At 36.9% G+C, this 8,227-nt stretch overlaps 1 protein-coding gene across 4 annotated transcripts in view; it reads left to right on the top strand.

Annotated features, from left to right (window-relative positions):
* Window positions 1-8,227, top strand: part of LOC123873607 (long-chain-fatty-acid--CoA ligase 5) — a 70,305-nt gene that overhangs the window by 32,276 nt on the left and 29,802 nt on the right. The window contains exon 1 of one of the 4 annotated variants that reach the window (XM_045918521.1): window positions 3,116-3,249. The exons of 2 other annotated variants lie outside the window; for them this stretch is intronic. The gene's annotated coding sequence lies outside the window, so the exon portion shown is untranslated. Of the gene's footprint in view, window positions 1-3,115; window positions 3,254-8,227 lie in introns of those variants that run through there. One more of the 4 variants, XM_045918520.1, reaches the window with a different exon arrangement.

Genomic DNA, 8,227 nt, shown 5'->3' with positions numbered 1-8,227 from the left:
ATAATATTCTTCTTTTCATATGTTATGTACAAAATCCAGATGCTAGCACATTGCGATTGGCCTAGGTAATCCTCAGGAATGTCGAAAGCACTTATTCATAGTCGAATTAACAAAATTGAGTTTCCACTTTGTTCTGCAAATTCAGGCACTCCGTCAATGGACCGAAAACTTACCCTGAAGGTATCCTAAAGCTTAGACTAAGGGCCCTCGGCATTTCAGAGAATTGCCTAGACCAAACAGATTTACCGGCATTTTAGCTTTGGACTACAACACATAGGCACACAAAATTGCGTACATAACTTTTATAGCCAAATCGTGCCAGCAAATCGAGATTTTTAAGATTAAAGTCATGAAAAGTAGTTTTTTATTCACTTTATTATACTTTTACTCTGACACCAAAATAATAACGTTTTGTTTAGCATTGGACCACTTATCGTACAAAATATTATTGTTGATTATTTTTAAATGAAAGGTTTTCCCAAAAGTCATAGAAATAGTATATTGTAATAATGTTCCATGGAAAAAAGTTTGTTTTAGGTATAATTTACGAATGGGTACTAAATAAAGGTCTCTTGTAGGGACACACATACGCCACACTTTGCCGTTGGATTTCAGCGTCTCTGTGCGACTCGTTTGATACCGTCCTAAATTATTTTGACGATTCAAAAGCACTTGTAAAAGCTTACTTGCAAGGAACTAAAAACTTAATTTGCTATAATCCGCCAAACCAAAGAAATCTGTATGGTGCAACATGCAGCATGCGACATGGACCGCCCGCCCTCCCACTGACAAACAGGCAGGAAAAGCCACCAAGCAAGCCACACGCACAGATTTCTGTGGTTTGGCGGATTATAGCAAATTAAGTTTTTGGTTCCTTGTATGTCATAGACTTCCGCAAAATAACGCCTACTTCTATACTACATTTAAAGCTTACATAAATAAAATATATTCTATTCTATTCCGTCCACATATTCGAGGGTCTAGCAAGGCTGCGCTTTTGGATGCAAGGTCGCCATTCCAGCATCTTGAAACCCAAACGTTTATCGGTTCTTTTCTGCCCAGCCCATTGCCACTTCAGTTTAGTGACCCGTTGAGCTGTTAGTTACTTTGATTCTTCAACGAATCCTCTACTGACTATTTTACTCCATACAATGTTTTAATACAATACTTTGAACCATGTCTCGTCCGGGCACGATTGTTACGTCACCGGCTTTTGCCACTGGCTAAATATGAGTGACGTAAGGACTAACGTAAAATCGTTACACGATCATGCCATATCGATTCTAGGCATTATGCCAAAAACTACAGTTTTGTCTTTCTCTTGCATCTAGTCATCCCCGTTACTCTTAACTCTTAATATTCTATTGAATAAAGTTGCAGTCTAAACTCTGTGGTCATTGTCAACTAAAACAGAACTTCGTTGTATTTATCATCCAATCCATTGATGCGTTTAGTTTCTGTAATTCAATTTGCAGCTTTGGCAGTGCCAATTTACTCGTTCTAGTTCGACGCCCTTGTGCACTGCACTGTTTATTCTTGTTCTCTCACATGTTCTGACCGCGTCAATATTTAGGTTTGTTTCGTAAGGATGTTGAAGTACATACATGTTTCAACGCGCTAAATGGAGTTTTGTCAACGAGATTTGTTTACAAAGCCCTAGCCTAGATTCCTATTTACCTGTACCTAGCAAAGCACGCTGCAATATTTCTAGTGCAAGTTTCGAATTGCGTAGCGATTTTGCCAATCTATACTAATAAAGATAGTGGAGAACTTTCGACATTGTTCCATAAAAAATTTGGATTCCAACTCCTCCTCAATCCTGATGCTGCAGGGGATCTGACCAATACACGCGGGCGAAGCTGCGGGCATAATGTAGTTTTAACATAAACTAGTGCAGTGTTACCGCATATAATTCCAACTGAGTAACATATACAAGAATGCTGTGGTTCCACACGAAGGATAATGGGCTTCACAATCCCGCGTTGCTACTAAAGTTTATACAATTATGTGTATCTCAAACAAACCTCATTTTATGCGCAACAAAACAATTTCGTATGTAATAAAACGGGGCCTGTCGTGGTGTAGGCGTACCTACTGTGTTTACACGTGGAATGGCTTTCAGGATTTATATTGAATTGGAAATTGAACCTACTTATGCGACGACAGCTCTCAAGATATGAAGAGAGATACAAGGTTTAGGGTCATTTCTGTGGAAATTCCTTCTGTGATATCACTTCATCCCCATCAACCTGCGGGTGCCCACTGCTAAACTCTTTCCAAAGATCGCCATCATATACGTTGCTCAGCTTTTCCCATTCAGCCATTTTCGCTATCCTCTTTGTATCGTCGATCATAATAAACTTAATTGTTCAATTCAATTCAATTATTTTCATTGCAAATCTGGGTTAGTTTACAGATCTTGTTAGGTTCTGCCAAATTCTACCTTACGGCATCCAATAATACAATAACGCATGAATACAATGTTGTCATTAAAATAATATTATTATAATTCGCGATCTCCTTTCTAGAACTTTTCAACTCCACCAGCCTTCGCTGTTACGGCATGGCTTGCCCACTACCACTTCAACTTGCTTGATGGTTTGGACTATGTCAGTGAACTTGGTTCCCCTGCGGATTTCTTCATTTTGAATCTTAATCAATCCTAAAATCTCCTTCAGAGAGACTCCTGACATAGCCCTATCCATAGCTCGCCGAGCGAATTTAAATTGGTGTATGTGACTGATTTGTTTGACATGAAAACCTCTTCCAGAGAAAGTATATCCAACTGTATCTATTTGATTTTTGTTAAAAATCCTGTATACACGCACACTTGTCTAAGCTTACTAACCAAGTAAGGTAATAGGAATAACCATTTACTAGAAACATTAATATTAATTACTCTATTATTTTAGATAACCTAATCTAACTTAGCTTGGCTATTTAAGTTATAAGAGGCTAGCTTCGAAGAAAAATGCCTCCTTATTAATTTCATGAGTACCGAGCGTAAAAGAACACTTATTGGAGCGCTGAAGTAAAGCTGCGTTAACTTGAAAGAGAGAGGCGGTTAGGCTCTGCTGGGGAGGCATCGTTGTACATGGAGTCACATTGTCCCAGGCCGCCGTATCGGCCGCGCGTTCACCGGCGCACGCGCATCGTACCACGAATACCTATACGACATACTCGTACGCGACACGATACGTACGTGTGACGATAAAACCTCTTCGATAAAAACCGCAGTGTGTAAATTCCGTAGGTAACGTGTTCGATGGAATGTCGTAACGATTTTCGATGTCGTGTTTTTGTTGTGCTCTCCTCTGCGTATCTATGTTTGCCGCTTGAGTTTTTCACCGTCTCGCTTCCAATGGGCTGCATGTTTGTGAACAGAACAATTCACATTAAGTATAATATTAATTACACTCAACCGCGTTGATATGCAATGATATTACAGCGCCTCCAGTAAATAAGGGAACAATTCAAATACGACTCTTTTTGTGGGAGACAAGAAATATTATAACTTTTTAAAGATTTATATAGTATTCCTCAGTCAAAATCATAACTTTTTTAGAATTTTGTCATCAAATTTTCTTGTTGGTTCTTCTCGGTAGGAACGGCATTCCGAACCAGTGGTAAATTTATTTGGACGATTCGAAAACACTTGTAAAAATTTTATTTGAATAAAAATCTATTCTATTCAATAAAAAGAGTTATGGTTTCAACAGCGATATACTAATATTAAAAAGTTAAGGTATATTGTCCCTCCAGAAAAGTGTTGAGTTGTTTCTTTTTTTACTGGAGGCCCCGATTTTTTAAAACAGATAGAAAGCTATAGGTACTTCCGTGCTTCATCTCGATGTAGCCTTATTAATATGAACTTTTCTTTTTCCTACTTCCTGCAGCCCTTTATAATGCAGGCCGCTGAATTAAAATTTTAGCACAATGCCCCACTTGCTTGTTGATAATAATAATTAATATGGGTACCTTCAAGTAAAGAGTGAATAGGCATTTTCTTCGTCTAGACAAGCGTGTTCCATCTTAGGCTGCATCATCACTTGCTAGCAGGTCTGATACAGCCAAGCGATAGTCTATAAACTAAAAAAAAAAAACTGTTGAATTAAATTGAATCTCTAAAATAATCGGCTCTATTTTATAAAGTTACTAGTGAATAGACGATTTCCACAACTTCATCCACGTGTGGATTTAGGTTTTTTTAAAAAGCCGTGAACTCTTCGCTTTTCAAGACTAAAAGTAGATGTTTTTCCCCGGATTGCAAGCTAATCTACAGCCTTAAATTGTAAATTTCATCAAAATCTGTTAAACTTTGAAAAGCTTTGAAAAACTAGCATACAGACTGACAGAAACACTTTCGCATTTATGAAGTATGAACTTCTTCTAACATTATAAATGCGAACGTGTTTATTTTACGGAGCCTCTGCTTGTAAAGATCGTAGATGCCGTCATTGACCAATAGGATTTAAATCACACTCATAATAATGAAAATTTTCATAACTTCATGACTAATAGTACTTATATGAATTAGAGCCAGATAATAATAAATATATTATTCAGCAGAAGTATCTGATTGCATTGGGCAATGTTTTTGGCGTTGCAAAATGTTTAAGGCAGGTGAGATCATTTACCTATCTGCATAGCACTTACTTATGTCTAGACGGTAATAATTCTGAGGAGATAGGTAGGTACTTAAAATAGTAACTACTCCTTAAAGCACTAACAAAGCACTACCATAACTTGAAAGGGATCATCTACCTACGTACATTTTTTTTAAATTGGTAGGTTATGGTGGTCTTTTTGTGAGTTAATAAATAGTAACTAATAGGGTTCTCCATCCATCTATCCATCCAATCCACCCATTATACTTTTTTTCGTGTATTTTAAGAGATTGTTTGTTTAATGCGACTTAGCTTAGCCCGCGACTTCGTCCGCGTGGACTACTCGAATTACAAAACCGCTGTTTTACCCCTTTAGGGATTGAATTTTCAAAAATCCTTTCTTAGCGGATGTCTACGTCATAATAGCTATCTGCATGCCCAGCCCTATCCATCCCGTAGTTTGAGCTTTGCGTTGATAGATTAGTCAGTCAGTCAGTCAGCTTTTCCTTTTATTTATACAGATTCATCAAGGATTGTTCTTACTAACTTTATGTTATTTTTTATTTAAAAAACTCAGTAAAGTGTGAATCGAAATCATGCTTCCGGAAAAACTTATTTGCATAAAAACTACTTATCAATGTTGCGCTACGGTTTATTAACTTACTAGATGATACCCGTGACTTCGTCCGCGTGGATTTAAATTTTCTTTGATAACGTGAGAATTCTTGGATTTCCCGGGATAAAAATAGCCTATCGCCATTCCCAAGTTGCAAGGCTATCTCTCTACAAAATCAGTTATGGACCGTGAAAAGCTAGCAGATGACAGACAGACACTTTCGCATTTGTAATATTAGGTTGGATTTACATGATTGAATTCCAAATAAACTATATTTTTCCAAAATGGATTCCAAACAGATTCGGAACTAAGCGGACTTTTGCCGATTGTTTTAATTTATCTTGTTCATTAACCTAAACCTACATTAACTTCTGCAACCAAATAAAAGACGTGCATCTCTTTATCTATAGGAATGCATCTAAATTAATTTCGCACACGGGGTATGTAAACCTATTTGCATGCTCGAATATCTAAATGACTGTACGCTTTCCGAGATGAAAAAGGTTCTATTTACAACTCATATTCTTGCAATCTCATGTCACATCTCAACGGCGCGGGCGCTCCACCGTATAATAATGCATTTTATTACTTGAAAAGGCTTCGTGCAGGCAACCATTATTTTAATAACAACTGTTGTATAAACGATTGCGATCGTGCCTAAGGCGATCACGATTCTTGGTCTATGGGAGGAAATTTGATCCGCACCTTTGTGGGTCAGAACTCAGAACACGACTCTTAAAGGCTTCTTGTTGTGTTCATTATATTGCTGCCTTCTCATGGGTCGTGAATCGCGATAGTCTTTTTCACGCTTGCTACTAATTTGTGTAAGCTTACGCTGTTGCGAGCTACATACACCTTTATTGCAGCACTAGTTAAACTCAACCATACACCACTGTGGCTCAGTCTGATACTATAATCGATAAATAAATAATTTCTGTTCCTATCGGACCTTCAGGATAAAAAGTAGATATATAAAAACACTCTTATATAGAAATGCAACTTTGTGTAAATATTATTCAAGCCAATACATCGACTACTTTTCGAGTTTGGCGGATACAAGCATATGGAAGCTGAATTTTTCATAAGTAAAGATGTAAACCACCTATTTTGTGATTATATCGTGAGAAGCCATTTTTACGGGCCATGTCAATGTCAGTTTAAGACGTAATTTATCAAATTAGTTCGCACAGTAAAGTTGCGCCGTCTGAGCAAGTAAAGCCTTGAACAAGTTTGCCCGAATACAAACTGAGAATCAGCGGCTCGTAGTATCACACGCCATGAGAGAGCTCCTTAAGAAAGCGAATTGCTTTATTTGTCGTATGAATGGAACATGAATGTTAGAATACTGTAGGCCGTACTTAGATGAAAGCGCTTTTATACCATCTGTGTGCTTGTCTGGTGCGGCTTGATAAATGGCTTTGGACTAACAGACAGCGCATTATTGAGAATGTTTTGATGCAATTAGGTTTTGTAATTAGAAATAGTAGTTTTTCCTTGGTTTGCTAAAAAGATAACCAAATCGCAGTTAAATTTCATCGGCAAAAAGCGTAACGGATGCGATTTCCGGCGCTTTTGACTTTCTGGGAGTTAGCGTTTTCTCTCGTATCATAATTTCATTGTCAGTTCTCGGTAACGAGGTTGCGTATAATGCGTCTCTTCCGCATTTTAGCGAGAAGCTAAGTACCATGTTTAACTTTAAGTCAGCTAAAGAGAACAAAGTATAGGAATGTGTACGATCCTGAAAAGCGAAATATAGGCTCAAAAAGTTCAAATAGAAACTAATACGAACCAGTCTAAGAAAATTCGCAATGATCGTAGATATAATGAAAATATTTTTTGCAACGGCAATTCTTATAAGTTTGTAAAATTTTAAACGTTTGTGAAGGCTGAAAAAATTGGCATCAAAATACACACTGGATTCAGAATCCTTGCGAGAGCTAAGTCGGTTTAAAAATACACAATTTCCCATAGCCACAAAGGCCAGGATATATAAAAATAAACCACGCATTACTTCACAAAGTACTAGTCTTTTATTAGAACATAAAACACTCAGAGTTGAATGATCTAAAGTCTAAGGCTTTAGAAGTTCTGAATATTAGACTTCACCATAAAGGCGTTTCTAAGCTGACAGGCGTAATGAAAGACCGACCGTGTTTCGTACAAAAACCCCTCCCTGACATAATAACCTGACATTAGCCTTGAATTAAAACTAACTTGCATCATAATGGACCACATTTTATAAGTGACTTTGGTTTCACCATTGAAAACAAAGTGCACTCAAGCGATGCTTTAAATTCGTAATGTTTTATGTACAAAGCAAATTATGTATTGGGAAATTAGTGACAGATTCGAAATTATTGATTACGTTAAGCAGAAGATGATTGGAAAATTTGTAAGTAGTTATTGTTTTCGAAATGATTGATCTATCGAGACAGATACCATAAATAAAACAAGTGTAAATTAAAAATTTATAACACCCCCGACAAGTGAAGGTTACAGTAACTAGAAGAGCTGATAACTTTCAAACGGCTGAACCGATTTTCTTGGATTATAGTTAAGAACTTTGATCAAGCAACCTTTCAAACAAAAAAAAACTAAATTAAAATCGGTTCATTAGTTTAGGAGCTACGATGCCACAGACAGATACGCAGATACACATGTCAAACTTATAACACCCCTCTCTTTTTGGGTCTGAGGTTAAGAAAAGAAAGAAACAGGAAAAGTAGGCAATCATAAAAATAAGAAGGTAAGTTTTGCAATTTAAGGAAATCTGCAAAAACTAAACTAAATATTTAAGTCAAAAGTAGTATCTATAGGGAGTTTATTTGAAAGCAATAATAAAGCTGAAATGCAATTTCTCTCATAAATAAAAAGATAATAATTTATCCATAGTATCTAAAGTCACTCAAGAGCGTTCGTTCCCCGAAGTAGTAAAGACATCCTACGGATGCACAATCCTGTCGTATCTTTCCTCTTTCAAGCTTAACGAGATACAGTACGTCTT

This window comes from Maniola jurtina, chromosome 17 (assembly GCF_905333055.1).
Source record: "Maniola jurtina chromosome 17, ilManJurt1.1, whole genome shotgun sequence".
Classification (NCBI taxonomy): domain Eukaryota; kingdom Metazoa; phylum Arthropoda; class Insecta; order Lepidoptera; family Nymphalidae; genus Maniola; species Maniola jurtina.
The sequence above is the reverse complement of the archived record's forward strand: the minus strand, read 5'-3'. Positions and strand labels throughout refer to the sequence as shown.